Raw genomic sequence first — 19,682 nt, forward strand, 5'->3', positions numbered from 1 at the left:
GCCAAGAGTGTGCGCTTGAGCCGGCCATGGGGCTTAAATAGAAGCCCCCATGAAATAGAGCCGTTGGCTCAGTTATTGGGCTGACTGCGCATCGACCGGACGCGCTGCTCGAATGCACCGGACGCACCAACCGTGAATACGGACGTGTCCAGTAGTCCAATCGGACATGTCTGGTCGCTCCTAGACCGCCACGTGTCCAGTTCAAACCAATGTAGCCGTTGCTGCCCACACTGCTGATGACCGAACGCTTAGACCGAACGCAGAAATTGAAATGACCGGACGCTGAGCCGCAGTGTCCGATCGAGTCTAGAGAGTACCCAAGGCCGATCGAACACGTCCGTTAGAAACTAACCGGACGCTGAGCCTCAGCGTTCGGTCGAGTCTAGTAAGCACCCACAGTCGATCGGACGTGTCCGGTCACTCCGGACCGGACACAACCAGCATCTGATCAACTATTTCACCAAACAATGACTTTGCTGATTCACACCGGACGCGTCCGGTCGCTGAGTTCATCGTCAATGCCGGACGTGTCTGGTCACCATACCGGACGCATCCAGTCACTCTGTGACCAGTGCGACTAACTCCTTTTCACCTCTATCTTCTTCACCCTTTCTCAAATATGCCAACCACCAAGTGTATCACCTTGTGCACATGTGTTAGCATATTTTCGCAAACATTTTCAAGGGTGTTAACACTCCACTAGATCCTAAATGCATATACAATGAGTTAGAGCATCTAGAGGCACTTTGATAACCATATTTCGATACGAGTTTCACCCCTCTTAATGGTACGGCTATCGATCCTAAATGTGATCAGACTCACTAAGTGTCTTGATCACTGAAACAAAAAAGGCTCCTACCATTTATACCTTTGTCTTGTGCCTTTTGTTTTTCGCTTTCTTCTTTTCAAGTCCAAGTGCTTGATCATCACCATGCCATCATCATCATCATGTCATGATCTTCATTTTCTTCATCACTTGAAGTAGTGCTACCTATCTCATAATCACTTTGATAAACTAGGTTAGCACTAAGGGTTTCATCAATTCACCAAAACCAAACTAGAGCTTTCACCGTCAACCTCGACGAACCACGCGCCCATGTTCACCTCAGACGTGTGGGCGCCGACCAGGAGCAGCGGTGGTATCTGGACTCTGGTGCCAGCAACCACATGATGGGCTCCAAGGAATCCTTCTCTGAGCTCGACGATGATGTTACCAGTACGGTGAAGTTTGGTGATGGCTCAAGGGTGGCTATCCAAGGGCGCGACACCATTATCTTCTGGTGCTAGAATAGGGAGCACCATGCGCTAACGGATGTATATTACATCCCGCAGCTGCGTTGCAGCATCATCAGCATTGGTCAGCTAGATGAGCACGGTAGCAAGGTACTGATCAAGGACGAAGTCCTTAGGATCAGGGACCGGGAGCAGTGACTTCTTACCAAGGTGAAGAGGTCCCTAAACCGGTTGTACCTACTCAACTTGAAGGTAGAGCAGCCGATGTGCCTGGCGGTAAGGCACTCTGAGGAACCGTGGATGTGGCATGCCTAGTTCGGACATCTCAGCTTCGACACGCTTGGTCGGCTGGAGAAGATGGTTTGAGGGCAACCCCACATCAAGCACTGAGGCGAGCTATGTGACAGCTGCTTGGCCAGGAAGCAGAGGAGGCTACCTTTCCCAAAGGCGGCCAAGTATCGCACGAAGGATGCTCTCGACCTCGTCCACGGTGACCTCTGTGGGCCGATCATGCCTGCTACAAACGATGGTCGGTGGTACTTCCTCCTGCTCGTGGATGATTGTAGTCGCTACATATGGCTGCAACTCCTGACAAGCAAGGACAAAGCGGCGGCAGCGATCAAGAAGTTCAAGACGCGCATGGAGGCCGAGAGCGGCAAGAAGCTCCGCGCGCTGAGGATTGATCGTGGCGGTGAATTCACTTCGGTGGAGTTCACTGCGTACTACGCGGATTAGGGTGTGGGGCAACACCACACTGTGCCGTACTCGCCACAACAGAATGGCATGGTGGAGCAACGAAACCAGACGGTGGTCGGCATGTCCCGATCCATGATGAAGGCCAAAGGCATGCCGACAAGATTCTGGGGTGAGGCGGTGACCACGGCGGTGTTTATCCTCAATTGCTCTCCAACCAAGGCCCTGATGGGTAAGACGTCGTTCGAAGCTTGGTATGGGCGCAAGCCGAGCGTGTCCTTCCTCTAGACATTCAGCTGCATCGGCCACGTTAGGAAGACGAAACCAAACCTCACCAAGCTGGAGGACAGGAGCACACCAATGGTGTTCCTAGGCTATGCGGAGGGTACCAAGGTGTACTGGCTCTATGACCCGCGCAGAGATAAGGTGCTTGTCTCGCATGACGTCATGTTCGATGAGGAGACGGCTTGGGACTAGAGCAGTCTGAGCACGGGGGAAGCTGGCAGCTTCACCAACACCTTCGTCGTCGAGCACCTGGTCATCCACGGTGGTGGAGACGCAGGGGAAGAGGTGCCGGGCACTCCGAGAGGAGCGCCAAGCACTCCGGCAGTAGAGCTGAGCACTCCTGGGGCAGTGCCGAGCACTTCAGGAGGGATGCCGAGCACTCCTGGAGGGATGCCAAGCATGCCAGGAGTGATGTCGAGAGGTTCTACAGTGGTGGCGACCACTCTAGGACGGGTACCGAGCACTCCCGTGGCGGAGCCAAAACGTCTTGCAGTGGTGCCAACCACTCCAAGACTGAGGCTAGGCACTCCTACAATGTGGTCGAACACTGTAGGAGTTATGACGAGCTGTCCAGAAGTAGTGCCGAGCGCTGCAACCAGGGTGCCGAGCACTCCAGGTGCTGTGACGAGCACTTCGATAGAACAGGGAACTCCATCGACGCCGATCGAGTTCGCCTCACCTCCAAGTGACATCACTGAGTTCATGGATGCCTTCCATGAAGGTGAGGAGGTGCGGTTCTGTAGGCTGGACGACATCGTCGGTGGCACAGGATTCTCAGGACTAGCTGGTTGGCTGCTCAATGACGCAGAGCTGCTGCTTGTTAGTGTAGAGAAACCACCCACGTTCGTGCTAGCCAAGCGAGACGAAAACTGGCGACGGGCGATGCTAGAGGAGATGAAGGCGATCGAGGAAAATGAGACTTAGCAGCTCGTTGATCCACCTCCAGGATGCCGTCCGATCAGCCTGAAGTGGGTGTACAAGGTCAAGCGGGACGAGCTCGGCGCCATTGTCAAGCACAAGGCACGCCTCGTTGCCCGAGGCTTTGTTCAGCGCGAGGGCATAGACTTTGAGGAGGTCTTTGCGCCAGTAGCGCACATGGAGTTGGTCTATTTGCTACTAGCTTTGGCAGCAGCAAAGGACTGGTGCGTCCATCACTTGGACGTTAAATTGGCCTTCCTAAATGGCGAGTTGGCGGAGACGATCTTCGTCAGGTAACCTCTAGGTTTTACCGTCAAGGGAGAGGAGCACAGGGTGCTCCGACTGCGCAAGGTGCTCTACGGGCTACGGTAGGCCCCACGAGCATGGAACTCCAAGCTTGACGCTACGCTGGGCGAGCTTGGGTTTCAACAGTGCACAACCAGGAACATGCTCTACACGCGGCGACGGGGGAAGGAGGAGCTTGTCGTCGGCGTGTATGTGGATGACTTAATCGTCACCGACGCATGCACGGAGGATATCAACAGCTTCAAGCGTGAGATGGTGGCTCATTTTCGAATGAGCGATCTTGGCACACTCTCCTACTACCTTGGCATCGAGGTGAGACAGGGGAAGGAGTAACTCACGCTCGGTCAGAGCGCGTATGCCTCCAAGCTGTTGGAGCGGAGCGGCATGGCTGAGTGCAAGCCATGCGTAACTCCGATGGAGGAGCGGCTGAAGCTGACGAAGGCCAGCACCGTGACGAAGGTGGATGCAACACTCTACCGGAGCACCTAGTCCACATGAGGCCGGACATTGCATTCGCCGTGGGCTACGTCAGTCGCTTCATGAAGGATCCCAGAGAGGATCACTGGGCTACGGTGAAGCGGCTACTGCGCTACGTAAAGAGGACGGTAGATCATGGGATCATCTTCCCAAAGACCGGTGGGAGTAGGCTGCAGCTCACTGTGTTCAGCAATACAGACATGGCAGGGGACATCGATGGACGACGGAGCACCTCTGGTGTTCTCGTCTTCCTCTGGTCGGCCCTAATTTCATGGTTGTCGCTAAAACAGAAGGTGGTGGCGCTATCTACGTGCGAGGCAGAGTATGTAGCGGCGGCCACAGCGGCGTGCTAAGTTGTGTGGCTACGTCGGTTGCTGGACGAGCTGACCGGTGTAGAAGCTCACCCACCAGCACTGATGGTGGACAACCAGTCCGCCATCGCCCTGGCGAAGAATCCAGTTCTGCACGACCGGAGTAAACACATCGACGTGAAGTTCCACTTCCTTAGGGACATTGTCGATGGAGGGCATATCGTCATCGAGTTCGTCGAAACTGGTCGGCAACTCGCGGACGTCCTCACCAAGCCGCTCGGACGTCTTCGACTCACGGAGCTGAAGGAGATGATCGGCATGGAAGGGATACAAGGGTTAGCAGTAGGATTAGAGGGAGATTGTTAGATAATCTATTGTTACCTTGTGTGAACACAGCAAGGGAAGGCGGCGCCGAAAGACCCCTGCTGTGATACTGTAGCCGCTACAGGTGCAGGCGCCAGCAGTGCCACTGCTGTCGCCCATCTCCGAACCGCCCGTCATTGTCAGCGGTTAGTTTGACGACGACGCTTATACGGCCCCGATACCACTTGTTGGCCCATAGGATCACCGGCTCAGGTGAGTGAACCACTCACCAGTCTTGCCGAGCACCCACTAGCCATGCCGACCACGAACAAGCGTTGTCCGTCCCCACACACTATGGCTAGAGCTTGAAGAAGAAGGGAGAACAGAGCATGCACACACAGTACAAGACACCAGCGTTGGCCGAAGCCCTGTCTGAGAGCACTAGCGGGTGCTCGACAAGACCGGTGAGTGGTTCACTCATCTGAGCCGGTGATCTTGTGGGCCAACAAGAAAGACGGAGCCAAGCAGAGAAAAGCAATGACTCATAAACTGTCACTTGAGGTGAGTGGATATCATTCTGTTCACAGTATCCAGATACACGAGCGAAAGTCTCTTGATTCTTCGAATATCCTGAAATGCTTATATTTCCTTCGACATAGCCGCCGGTTTTTCTCCCTGCTAATACATCCATCAACGTAGTCTTGCCGGCTCCACTGACACCCATCAGTGCGGTCAACACCCCTGGCCTAAAAGATCCACTAATGCCTTTAAGGAGTATCAAGCGGTCTTCAACTACACCTTGTGCTTTCATTTCCTGAATTTGATGTTGTACCAAAGGTTACAAACTAGTGATCAATCTGACCCAATTTCATAATATAATCAGAGCAATTTCTATCTGTGTATCTGTGGCATATCAACGGAGTATCGAATGTCATCAAAACTGAGAGAAAGTGGGGGAAATGGGAGAACCATCCCCCTTTGACTAGGGCCAGAATCATCTTCCAACATTTCTAAATTAGTTTCAGTGTTGTTTCCTATTAGCTGAAGAGTAGTCCTTGACGCCAAGGGATTGGCATCCATAATGTCATTATTCACATTGGAACACTTTAGCTTCAGCTCCTCTTCTGATATTGATGTCTTGGAGTTTCCATTTGCTAGGAGAACAAGAAGTAAAAACACATCCTTAGGCTTAGGTTAGTTTTGTCAAATCCAAGAAAAATGGAATGAGAAAACAAGCTTAGAACGAAGCAAGATCCTCACGCTTAAGATACGTAAGGGCAAAAGTGAAGACAACATTGAGCAAAATTGTGAATCCCAGCAATGCACCAAAGCCTATCCAATACCACTTGGCTTCCGGGAACACCCCATGGGACTTAAGGACCTGCACACCCAGTCTCATTGGAAATAGTTCTATTCAATACTTTGTCGCAGCTATTCCCCAACATCTCATTCACTGTGATGGCATTCTGCACATACATCAGTGGGGAGATCCAATAGCCCCATATCCACCATTTCTTCACTTTATCTATAGAGAAATAAACAAGGGAGCATAGGTTAATGAATGATGGGGTTTTACATTTCTTCTTGTAATAAGATGAGTTGTTACCTCTTATTATAATGAAACCGTTTAAGATTATGGCAGCCATCATAACGAGCATTGCAGAGACATTTGCAACGATTATTTTCCTTGCTGCTCCTCCAATGAATCGAAAGAGTGACGCTGCCACTTGGTTAATTGCCAACATTATGAGATACTGTTTGAAGAACCTGATGGAAACTTATGATGTTAGAACATTCACACAGCATACGGAAATTAAAAAAAAAGTTGCTAAATAACGTAACATATAAATTTTCCAATATAGCTCACCTTCCTACATTTGGGTCAATCCCAATGACATAGTATGTCAAGAAAACATATCCAGAAACCTCCATAAAGCTGATTGGGATCTTAAGGATCCATGAGGGTATCGTATACGCCCATGCTGGATAGAAAAGAAGGTCTCTCTGTTTGAAGAAAACAGGTAGCCTGAAGACAGTGAGCGCAAGTTCAGAGAAGCCATTGTAGATGATCATAAGGATACCAAAGAACATAGTGCCCATGTAGATGCCCCCACTTGCCACGGAATCGTGCTTCATGTTTGTGCGGAAGAATACGGTCATTAGGATGATTGACATTAGTGTCAACTGCAGAGCCAGAACAACAATGCAAGTAAGTCACCACCGAGTCAATCAGTTGTTTTTTTTCCTCATGGATTAGATTATACAGTGGTAAAAAAAAGACATTTCATGCAACTACTAATCGCTATATATATACATAGTTACCTGGAATGTTCTGAACACGTAAATGAAAGAATTCCTCTTCATGAGAAGGATCTCCCTGTCTATGTTCGCCTTCAGCAACTCCATGCCACTCACACCGTACCTGGTCCTGGTGGTGGTCAGTGCAGCTGGATGGCTCTTGCTCCTGTTGAATGGCATGGCGAGATCCTTGGCTAAAGCTCTCCCAGTGTGGAATAACTTGAGAGCAGTTGCGAATTCCTTGGCTGGAACAAACCTACAGGGCTTGTCTGGCCATGCCCAGTACTGTTTCTGATATTTCTTTGAAGTCACCTATACAAGAATCCAACCGATGGAGACATGTAATTAATTAAATATGAGGTTGCAAATTAAATGATACATGTGTAATAAAAATAATGTTTCTATGTACTTCTTGCAAGAAGTCAGCTACACCCTTCCTCTGAGGGCATCTGAACCCCATAGACTGAAAGAATTCGATCACATCCTCTCGGGGACCTTGGTACACAACTTGGCCATCTGAGAGCAGGATGATATCATCGAATAAGTTGAACGTCTCAGGTCCCGGTTGCAGAAGGGAGATAACGGCTGTGCCACCAAGGACATGGATGGATTGCCTGAGCGAGTTCACAATCTGGAACGTAGTGGAGGTATCAAGCCCAGTGGAGATTTCATCCATGAAAAGTGCCCTGGCTGGCCCGACCAGCATCTCACCTACAAGGTAATTGTATATTCAAATGAGGATTAAAATTATTCACAACACTGCTCAGCATGCAGTAGTTAAGCCAAATAATTATGTTCTTGAGCTGAATGGGTTTAGTGTATATTTTTACCAGTTGTAACACGCTTTCGCTGTCCTCCGGATATGACCCTGAGCATCTCATCTCCAACCATTGTGTCTGCACACAACTCCAGTCCTAGTATCTACATAGAAGTGAATTGTGTCGTCAGGTCAAGGGAAGTTATCTGAACACAAATGTTCAGCTGTTTGCGTGGCTCATGCATCTCCCAAGGGTGGTTTAGCTATGTCAGGCCTTCCGATTTGTATTCTTGGTATAAGCCTAGACTTTCTAGTATCATGGATCGTAACTTGTAACTTCCTCTTGCTCTTAATGAAATATGTATTTATGGATTGTAAGTTATAACTTTATCTTGCTACTCATGAAGGAAAAATACATGGCCAGCTAGGAAAAATACATGTAGCAGGTTCATACTCTCTGGACAGCAAAAAATAAAATAAAAAAAGCCAGAAGATGCATGTACCTTGAGAATATAGTCAGTGACCACATTGGCCTCATGGCCTCCCACTGCAGACGCCTGATAATGTCAATCAATCACATAGGGTTATCCTAGGCCTTGGATTGAGAGTGAATAGAAATAGAAATTAAATCAAATCTTAGGACCTGTTCGGATCTCATAAATTGAAACCGATATCAAGAAACTACTTCCTATTTTATTATTAGATTATTTTTAATTTCTCTCAATTCCTAGAGAAAAAAAGACATTTATAGACTTTTTTTTGGGTCTGCGTGATCTTTTTATCGAGAACGTGCTTAGCATGTGTTTCATGGGTCTGCATGATCTTGCCTTCATGAATGCATCGATATCAGCATCAGGCTTAATATTAGCCGCCTTCTCCCGCCTCGACAGCTCCATAAGCATATCTGGATTATTAACAAAATATAAGCATATCTCATCAGAGGCCCAAATTAAATCCTGCATATATATAGAATGCATGTCTATGCAAGAGGCACAAGTGAAGTATTATTACCAAAGCGGGAGCCAACACCCTGGCAGCGTGCGGAGAAGGCGAGCGTCTCCCTCACTGTCATCTCTGCGATATGGAGGTCGTGTTGGCTGATGTACGCAGCCGTCCTCTGAGGCACAAATTCCTCCATGCCATGCCCGTTGTAGGACACTCTGGCAGAAACCTTGAGGTCATTGTCGAGCCTTCCGGCCAGTGCCAGCAGCAAGGTGGTCTTGCCTGATCCGGGTGGGCCTAACAGCAAAGTCATCCTATATACCATGCCCATGCATTTTTTTTGGGAAATTAATTAACACACGACAGAGCTATTAGTAACGGAAAAATTAAGTAAAGAATAATCCTTGCCAAGAACTAGATACACTATGGAAACAGGACCTTTGCCGAGTGCAACTTTCTTTGCCGAGGGCTAAAAGTCAGGCACTCGGCAAAACGATATATATTCGGCAAAGGCCCTTTTTGTTGAGTGTCAGGCCCTCGGCAAACCCTGGCGCTCGGCAAAAAGCGGCGTCAGGTAACGGCCGCCGCCTGCCGTCCAGGTTTGCCGAGTGCCAGCGGGTAGGCACTCGGCAAACCACTTCTTTGCCGAGTGCCAGACCCTGACACTCGACAAAGAAAAACGGCAAACTATTTTTTTCCCACTTTTCAACTCCAAAATTTTTCTCGAGTCCTCCTACAGTACATGAGACTCCATGTTAAAATCTGGTACATTTTTATGGCTTTTTGCTATATTTAGTTAATTTATTTCATTTAATTGAATTTTTTCGGAAAATGCAAATTTGAACCGCACGTGCATCGAATAATGGAATTTAATGATTCAAAAAATGATATTCATGGTATTGAGTGTAGTGTGAGGCCGTATTCAGGAACGGACCCGAAATTTCGAACATCTTGTTCACGAAACATGACCACGAACTTGCGAACGAATTGTTTTTAAATTCTATAAAATGCAAACGAAGTCCGAAAATCATGAAACTTGTCGAGATGTCATGATATCGTATGTGGAGGATGTGATAAAATTTTGAGAAGGTTTGGCGCGCCCCTGCCGGCGTGCCCCCACCGCCTTCGCCCGCCCTGCCCCGTCGACGCGCCCCCGCCCGCCCCACCCCACCGACGCGCCCCCGTCGCTCTGCCGCCCGCGCACAGCGGTGCGCCCCTACTGGCGTGCCCCCACCGCCTTCGCCCGCCGGCCCGCCCACACCGGTGCGCCTCCGCCGGCCGCCCCGGACACCGTGGCCCGTCGACGCCCGCCGCTCCAACCCTGCGGCCCGTGCCCCGACCCTCTCGGCGCGACCCCGGCCGTCCTTGGTGTGCCCCTGACCGCCGCGGCCATCCTCTCCCCGTCCCCGGCATGCCTTGGCTGACCCCGACGCCCTCCCAGCCCCGACACCATAGGTGAGTAGTAGAGTAGCAGTGGTAGTATGTTTTAGTAGAAGTAGAGTTCGGTAGAGTAGTAGTAGTAGGTGGTTGTGGTGGTGGTAGTAGTAGTACAGTAGGTGGTTGTGGTGGTAGTAGTAGTAATAGGTGGTGGTGGTGGTGGTTGTAGTAGTAGTAGAATAGTAGAGTGGCGGTGGTGGTGGTGGTTGTAGTAGTAGAAGAGTAGAGTGGCGGTGGCGGCGGTGGTGGTGGTGGATGAATGTGACTTGGAAATGATATGTTGAATTGAATGCATATGTATATGTGGTTGTCGGCCATCGTGCCATATGTTTTTTGTAGGTTTTGGATACCTCGCCGTGCAGGGGAGGTTCTGTCAAAATTTTGAACTGAGATAGTATTTTGTTCTTTTTTTGCAGAGAAGAGCCATCGTAGCCGAGCCGGAGTATCTCGGTGACCCCGATCGTCTTCCTCACCGCTGTGGGTCTGCCTGCACCGTTTCGCCTCGCCACTGCACCGACCCGCCATGGCCCCGCTAGCCTGACTCCACCACCACCCTAGGTATAACCCCTCTTTCCGTATCATGGTCGTAGATTGCGTAACCCAGTTAGGCGTCTCCCGTTCGAAAGAGATACGGTTGGAGGTATGCAGATCTTTGCATATCTACGACCGTATCTGTTTTGGATTGTCCACGTTTTTTTGGACAGCCCGCGGATGCTTAGATGGGTTAGTTTTCATGGTCTGTTCCGATACGAGATAGAGTTTCAGTATCACCTCCCTGTTGTTCTCTGGATACACACTCTCCCTAGCAAGACGTGTATCTAGAGAACAGCGGGGAGGTGCTGCCGAAATTCTGTCTCGGATAGGAGTAGACCATGGAGACTAACCTCATCTACGCATCAACGGGTGGGATTAGGACCTATCCTCACCTATTAGACAGTAGGAACACCATGTAGATGCAATTGATGGTTACTTTGCTCGGTGATATATATGTTAGAGGATGGATGACCGTCAGTGGATGTACACGGGCCGAAGAAGTCAGAGTGATTACACCAATGAATGGATGAACAAGACCAATGCTTTCTTGAACCGTGTATTTGGCAAGGCAGCTAAATCCCCAAGTCTAGTTTTATGTCCCTGCAGCAAATGTGCAAATAGGAAAAGGGTAAACAAGGACAACATGGGTAAACATCTTTTGAAGAATGGATTTACGCCGGACTATACTCGGTGGGTCCACCATGGTGAAGCCCATCGTATGAGTGAGGAGGTGGTGAGACCATGCGTCGAGGCTTATGATGCTGATGCGGGGGTAGCAGACATGTTAGATGACACTCACCAAGCACAGTTTGCTGAAGGATGTGAGGAGGAGATGGAGACAGCCGCACAGGCATTCTACGACATGATGGACTCGGCACAAAAACCCCTTCATGATCGGACAACGGTTTCTCAACTGGATGTCATTGGACGCGTAATGGGGTTGAAGTCCGAGTTAAACCTGAGTCGAGAAGGCTTCGATAAGATGTTGGCTGTGATTGGCACCCTGCTTCCGGTGGGCCACGTTCTGCCAAAGAGCTTGTACGAGTCACAGAAACTCCTTCGTGCACTTAAGATGCCGTATGAGCAGATACATGCTTGTCCGAATGGCTGCGTCCTATTTAGGAAAGAACACAAGGATGCAAAGTACTGTCCAAAGTGTAAATCCTCTAGGTGCCTAGAGGTAGACTCTAGTGATGGCCAGAAGAGGCAGCTTACGATCCTCGTGAAAATCCTATGGCACCTTCCGTTCCTACCAAGGATCCAACGGCTATACATGATCGAGGAATCCGTGAAACAGATGACATGGCATAAAAAGGGCAAACGATACAATGTTGGCAAGATGGTACATCCATCCAATGGTGAAGCATGGACCTGCTTTGACGACAAACATCGTGAGAAAGCCGATGAGGCTTGTAATGTACGTGTTGCACTGGCAACAGATGGGTTCAATCCTTATGGACTGATGTCGGCCCCATACACTTGTTGGCTCGTGTTCGTTATCCCCCTCAATCTTCCCCCCGACGTCTCCTTTCAACGACAGAACGTATTCTTGTCGTTGATTATTCCTGGACACCCAGGGAGTAATATGGGAGTGTTCATAGAGCCTGTGATCGATGAATTGGTCCGTGCTTGGGAGGAAGGGGTATGGACATACGACTGAGCTACAAAGACAAGCTTCAAAATGCATGTTTGGTACCACTACTCCTTGGCTCCCTGCATGACTTCTTGGCGTATGGGTTATTTTGCACCTGGTGTGTTCACAGGAAGTTCCCATGCCCAATATGCAAGGAAGGTCTGAGGTTTATTTGGTTGCAGAAGGGTGGCAAGTATTTGTCGTTCAACAAACATCGTCAATTCCTCTCTCTTGACCATCAATTCAGACAAGACATCAAGAACTTAACGAAAGGTGTTGTAGTGTCAGACCCTACACTGCGGATGATGACTGGTGCCGAGGTTCATGCTCAGATAGATGCTCTCGTGGCCAATCAAGAAGGTGGTTTTGTGGGATATGGTGAGCAACATGTGGACTCATAAGTCGGGCTTGACGAGGCTCCCCTATTTTGATGACCTTCTTCTGCCACATAACATTGATGTAATACACACTGAAAAGAATATCACCGAGGCACTTTGGGCAACACTCATGGACACTAAAAAGTCTAAGGACAACCCTAAGGCTAGAGTGGACCTGGCAACGTTATGCGATAGACCAAATCAAGATATACAGCCTCCTAGAGGCGGCAAGAATTGGAGAAGGCCTCAGGCCGATTTTGTCTTGACCAGCAAACAAAGGAGGGAAGTGCTTGAATGGATCAAGACGCTAATGTTCCCTGATGGGTATGCAGCGAATCTAAAGAGGGGAGTGAACTTATCAACTCTGTGAGTCAACGGGATGAAGAGTCATGACTACCACATATGGATTGAGTGGCTTCTTCCAGCGATGGTTCGAGGCTATGTCCCTGAGCATGTTCGAATACAAACAATTATGGGTACACGAATTCATTTATCTATTCTGATGCTCAATTATGCCTGATTTCTAATCATCTTGTTGTCTTTCTCATAGTCGGAGGCACATGGTGGCCAGCAATGCTCCGACTTCTAGGCATGGTGTATGTCCCACAAGGGCAAGGCGACGTCCGATGTCTCCTACAACCCGGAGGACCCGCCTGAGGCGTACACCAACCCGAGCGTCCACACTCGCATCAGTGAGTACACGTCGGCAGCAAGGTCGGTCCATGGGCCAGAGTACGACCCAAGCACCGAGGACTTTGATGCAGAGATCGTCATGAGCGTAGGTGGAGGCAAGAAGCATGGGCGGTACTGGCTTGGTGACGGCGTCATCAACTCGACCTCTACTCCCTCTCTCTCCCAGATCCGAGCACAAAGCACGAGCGCAAGCCCGGCCATACGGCCATAGCCAAGCGCTTCACAGCAACGGGTTGATGCACTCGAGGTTATTCCTGTTTTACTCGTCGTACATTGATCTTTACACACCTTAATTAACTTTGCATTACTGAAACATTGGAGTGAAATATTGCAGCCCTGGCTGGAAGAAGAAGGAAGGCAACGTCAGAACCTGGCGGCCCAGCTGCAGTCCGAGCGGGCCGCGTGAGAGGCCCAGGCGCAGAGGATGGCAGAAATGATGCAGTTCATGCAGACTCTTGGGCAACATACGGGTCTAGCTGTGCCACCTGGGCTGTTCGCTCCACCTCCGACTCCTGCAGCTGCAGCTACTCCTGTGAGTTTTTGCTCGTGCTTTGCTTGTATGACCTAGATTAGCTATCCAAGTAATCTTGTCTAACGCATGCAATCTCTTCTCCTTTGTGCAGCCTCAGTCGGAGGGTTCAAATAATCCAGCTCATGCACCTCCGACTGATCCAGCTTTTCCTTCACCAGGCACTCAATTTCCACCTTGGTGATGAGTAGCATTAGTTGTATTTGCATTTGTTGTTCACTTGGTGATGGATTTCTGATATACTTGTCATGCACTAGTGGTATATTTGGATAATTGTGATATATGTGATAGATGTTTGGATTGATGTATGTGATATATGTGATATATTGTGATGAATGTGATGTATGCGATGTATGTGATAAATATGTGATGTATGTTTGGATGGATGTGAGATATATGTGATAATTTATTTTTGTCGTGATGGAATGTAAAAAATGAATAAAAAAACTGGTTTTGGTCAGTTTGCCGAGTGCAATGGTCACTGCACTCGGCAAAGCTGGAAAATGGACGCCAACCCGTTTCCCAGCTTTGCCGAGTGCCATGACCATGGCACTCGACAAAGAATTGTTTTAAAAAAACTTTGCCAAGTGCCACCCATCCAGCACTCGGCAAAGAATTTTTTTAAAAAAATAAAAAACTTTGTCGAGAGCCACCCGTCCGGCGCTCGGCAAAGAAATTAAAAAAAATAAAAAACTTTGCCGAGTGCCATCCCGGGCGGCGCTCAGCAAAGAATTTTTAAAAAAATAAAAATAAAAAACTTTTGCTGAGTGCTAGCCCGGGCGGCACTCGACAAAGAATTTAAAAAAAATAAAAAACTTTGCCAAGTGTCATCCGGGTTGGCACTCAGCAAAGCCGCCGTCACCGTTTCCTACGCCGTGACGGCTCGTTTTCTTTGCCGAGTGCTGTCTCGGCACTCGGCAAAAGCTTTGCCGAGTGCCCGACAAATGGCTCTCAGCAAAGGCTGCTTTGCCGGCTATTTTTTCCCCGAGTGGCTTTTGCCGAGTGCAGCACTCGGTAAAGCCTTTGCCGAGTGTATTTATGGCTTTGCCGAGTGTCGCAGGCACTCGGCAAAGCGCCTGAATCCAGTAGTGATAGATAGAACACAGAAATATCTATCTATCAATTAATTAATTGTGTAAGTGTAAAAAAATTGTAATTGATTAAAAAGATAAACCGATGAATCTTCTGCTGTATACTCACGTCATGGAGGATGGGCAACGCCCGCTTTCTGCTGCGCAGTAGGTGCAGCGCAGTGGCTGCTTCCTCCAGCGTGTTGGTGAGCTGCCGACGCGCACCTCCGCCTCCACGTTCAGGTGCTCGAAACACACCTCGATCTTCGGCATGTCAATTCCAAACCTACAACACAAACAACTCAGAATCTATCATTGTCGATAAAAGATGCTCGGCAGTCCACCGAGGGGTATTCCGCGATGATAGATTTGTCGGTGAAGGTGAGCGAGATTAGGAACCAAATGGTGACATAAGGTGCAGAGACAGCGATTTAGACGGGTTCGGGTCGTCTGATCGACGTAATACCCTACGTCATGTGTCTTTGGTGTATTGTATTGAGTACATGATGTCGAGTAGAGGACCCCTGCCTCTCCTTATATACTCTGGAGGGGTAGGGTTATAAGTAAAGTAGCCTATTTGATACTATACAATGTCTTGCGGTGCACGCCGAGCAGCGCCGTGCACGCCTTGATCTTGTGGGTTGGGCCACCTCCGATAGTGCGGCCCATGTCTTGGGTCCATACCCCCACAGCTAGTCCCCGAGCCTGACAGTAGGTGACATAGTCATGTGGTGCCAGGGTCATAAAGTAGAAAATCAGCCGAGCAGGTAGCCAGTCCCTGAGCGTAGTCTCGAGATGAGAACAAGCACATTCACCATAAGGTGAAGTGTGTCCACTTAGTCCCCGAGCCTGCTGGAAGATGAAGAATGAATCTTGTAGCAGGGTCAAAGAAGTCTAAAAGCTTGCCGATGTCGTCTGACATGCGCGTATCAAGACCCCAGACGTGCTGCCCAAGATCAGCACCCTGATCCGAACAGCATGGAGCAGCTTGATAGCACACTGACGAGACGTAGCAAGATCCGAGCATCGAGGAGTCCCCGGCGTAGCTAGCGATGTCCGAGCACCGAGGAGCGAGGAGTCCCCAGCGTCTCCGGCGATGACCGAGCACCGAGGAGCGAGGAGTCCCCGGCATAGGCGGCGATGTCCAAGCACCGAGGAGCGAGGAGTCCCCAGCGTCGTTGACAATGACCGAGCACCGAGGAGCGAGGAGTCCCCGGCATCGCTGGCGATGACCGAGCACTAAGGAGCGAGGAGTCCCCGGCGTCGCTGGTGATGACCGAGCACCGAGGAGCGAGGAGTCTACGATGTCGCTGGCGATGTCCAAGCACCGAGGAGTGAGGAGTCCCCGGCAGCGTCGCTGGCGATGACCGAGCACCGAGGAGCGAGGAGTCCCTGGCGTAGGCGGCGATGACCGAGCAACGAGGAGCGAGGAGTCCCTGGCGTAGGCGGCGATGTCCGAGCAACGAGGAGCGAGGAGTCCCCGACGTTGCTGGCGATGACCGAGCATTGAGGAGTGAGGAGTCCCTGGCGTCGCTGGCGATGACCGAGCACCGAGGAGCGAGGAGTCCCCGGCATAGGCGGCGAGGTCCGAGCATTGAGGAGCGAGGAGTCCCCGAAGTCATTGATGATGACCGAGCACCAAGGAGTCCCCGACGTAGGCGGCGATGTCCGAGCACCGAGGAGACCCCGACGAAGCTGGTGATGCCCGAGCACCAAGGAGCAAGGAGTCCCCGGCGTCGCTGGCGATGACCGAGCACCGAGGAGCGAGGAGTCCCCAGCGTCGCTGGCAATGACCGAGAACCGAGGAGCGAGGAGTCCCCGGCGTCGCTGGTGATGTCCGAGCACCGAGGAACGAGGAGTCTCCGGTGTAGACGGCGATGTCCAAACATCGAGGAGCGAGGAGTCCCCAGCATCGCTGGCGATGACCAAGCACCGAGGAACGAGGAGTTCCTGGCATAGGCGACGATGTCTGAGCACCGAGGAGTCCCCGGCATAGGCGGCGATGTTCGAGCACCGAGGAGCAAGGAGTCTCCGGCGTCGCTGGCGATGATAGAGCACCGAGGAGCGAGGAGTCTCCGGCGTCGCTGGCGATGACCGAGCACCGAGGAGTCGAGCACCGAGGAGCGAGGAGTCCCCGATGTCTGGTGATGTCCGAGCACCGAGGAACGAGGAGTCCCCGGTGTAGGCGGCGATGTTCGAGCATCGAGGAGCGAGGAGTCCCCGGCGTCGCTGGCGATGACCGAGCACCGAGGAGCGAGGAGTCCCCGGCGTAGGCGGCGACGTCCGAGCACCGAGGAGTCCCGGCGTAGGCGGCGATGTCCGAGCACGGAGGAGCGAGGAGTCCCCGGCGTCGCTGGCGATGACCGAGCACCGAGGAGTCCCCAGCGTAGGCGGCGACGTTCGAGCACCGAGGAGTCCCTGGCATAGGCGGCGATGTCTGAGCACCGAGGAGTCCTCGGCGTAGGTGGCGAGGTCCGAGCACCGACGTAGCTGACGACGTCCGTACGGTGAAGTGTGCCCACTTAGTCCTCAAGCACGAAGAATCCGAGCGCTGAGAAGTAACCGGCCTAGCTGACGATGAAGCACAAGCGGAAAACAGTCTGATCAACTGGTCGGCGGTGAAGTGAACATTGAGTAGAAATGACCGACGAACAGTCCGATCAACTGGTCGGCGATGGAGTCCATGAACCAAGCGGTCCGACCAGTTGATCGGTGGAGAAGTCCGAGCACCTGGACGATGATCCTGCAATACAAATATGTAGAACGAGTAGTACATGATGCACAAATAAATAAACTCCGAAGAAAAATCAGCAATGATGATAAAACGGCTTATGCAGTTCGATGATCAGTTGGCGTGAAAATATATTTATGTTTAATATAAACCGTCCGAACAGTTAGTGTGTAGCTAAGTCTCCAGCCCTAGCTAGCCCATAGTCCATAACGTTGAGCGCGGAGTCCGTGCACGTGTAGGAGGAACAAGCGTGACCAAGGAGCCGCTGTCGACCACCCATAACGTAGAGCGCGGAGCCCGTAGCACGTGTAGGAAGGAGCAGGAGACAGGGTCATCTCTGGAGACGTCTAAACATCAACAGGATTGTTCAAGGGTTCGGAAAATCGTTTGGAGAGCAAATATGGAGAAAACAGTTCGGAGAAACATTGCGGCGATATATGGAGACTGGAGAATATTTAGGAAAATATTAAAGCGTGACTTAGCTTTTGACGGAGCGTCTGGTCGGCGACGTATGGTGTTATCTGGTTGGCGTTGACGGCGAGCACCTGGTGGACGGTGAGTTGTTGGTGAAGACGACCTCGGAGGTGGTTCCGAGATCGGATCTGCTGTCGCAGGGGCTGGTGTAGAAGTGATGAATCATCGTCGTAGACCGGCATGGATCTCCACGAGATTGACGACGAGAACGCGTTGTTGATTTGAGGTCCATTTGGCTCGCCATGGATCAAGCGCACACCTCTACCTGATGCGCCAACTGTCGATAAAAGATGCTCGACAGTCCACCGAGGGGTATCTCGCGATGGTAGATTTATCGGTGGAGGTGAGCGAGATCAGGAACCAGATGGTGACACAAGGTGCAGAGACAATGATTTAGACAGGTTCGGGCCGTCTGATCGACGTAATACCCCATGTCCTGTGTCTTTGGTGTATTGTATTGAGTACATAATGTCGAGTAGAGGACCCCTGCCTCTCCTTATATACTCTGGAGGGGTAGGGTTACAAGTAAAATAGCATATTTAGTATTATACAATGTCTTACGGTGCACGCCGAGCAGCGCCGTGCACGTCTTGATTTTGTGGGTTGAGCCACCTACAATGGTGCGGCCATGTCATACCCCCACAATCATCTACAGCAACAACAACTCAACAGCCAAGGACGGAAAAGGAATGAACGTCGTCGTACCTGTCCAGGCGCTCTCTGAGCTTCACAAGGAAGCGCTCGTGGTCCTCGTCGGCGGCGCGCACGAGCCGCTCCAGCAGCGCGCGCCGCTCGCCGGGGCCCAGGCTGACCACGTCCACGTCGACGAGCCCCTGCCCCGTCCCCGCGTCGTCTCCAGCTGGGAGCGGCGGGAAAATGATGGCACGGCGTACGCGGTCGCGTGTCGGCAGTTTTTCTAACGTGGCCCAGCGCAGTGCCTCCTCCTCGTCGTCCATGTCTCTTCTCGACGAGCGCGAGAAGATGCCGTTTCCGCTGCTCCGCCACACGGAGCCGCCACTGTCCCGCCGCATGCTAGACACTTTCCGGATCTCCCCGGACGGGTCCATCGCCGGCCGGATGTATACGATGATGTGGTGGTAGATAGGCAGCTGGTTAGCGAGAGCAAAGGCTAGCTGATCAGTAAGTTTATATACTCCCTCCCGTCCTGTAATATAGTATATTCTAATATTTAAAATTTGTTCTCAAATATAATGCATTATACAGGACAAAAATCAGTTTTGTATTGAATACTTTCTATTTATCAACCAATCACCATGTTGATGATAGCGTCCGATTAGAAAATAAAATGAGGATATATGTGTCTTTTAGGTTCTCTCTTAATTTATCCTAAAATTCCTAGAATACACTGTATTATAGGACTGAGGAAGTAGAGCCTAGAGAGAGATGGGGTGGCTGGGGTCACCATCGTCCCGTTAGCAAGGCAACCAACATTAACACGTGCCTCGATGGACTGAAATGCATGTTCCTTGAGTCTTTAGACGTTTCTTTTTTTGGTTCTAATGGGTCCATATATAAACTTGGACAATGTTAAGGTACCCTCTTTACTTAACTAATACCTTAAACAAATTTGATCCTTTGATTTTTTTAGATTTTTGAATTAATTATTAATTAATCTATTCTATGAAAAGAAAAGGAGATATTGTCAAATCCTCCGAATCAC

General features: G+C 50.5%; 1 pseudogene; it reads right to left on the reverse strand.

Annotated features, from left to right (window-relative positions):
* The window catches only part of LOC136520599 (ABC transporter G family member 36-like), a 32,809-nt pseudogene extending 13,741 nt beyond the window's left edge, over positions 1-19,068 (reverse strand).
* Between the last annotated feature and the right edge of the window lie 614 nt (positions 19,069-19,682).

Source organism: Miscanthus floridulus, chromosome 18 (assembly GCF_019320115.1).
Source record: "Miscanthus floridulus cultivar M001 chromosome 18, ASM1932011v1, whole genome shotgun sequence".
NCBI lineage: Eukaryota > Viridiplantae > Streptophyta > Magnoliopsida > Poales > Poaceae > Miscanthus > Miscanthus floridulus.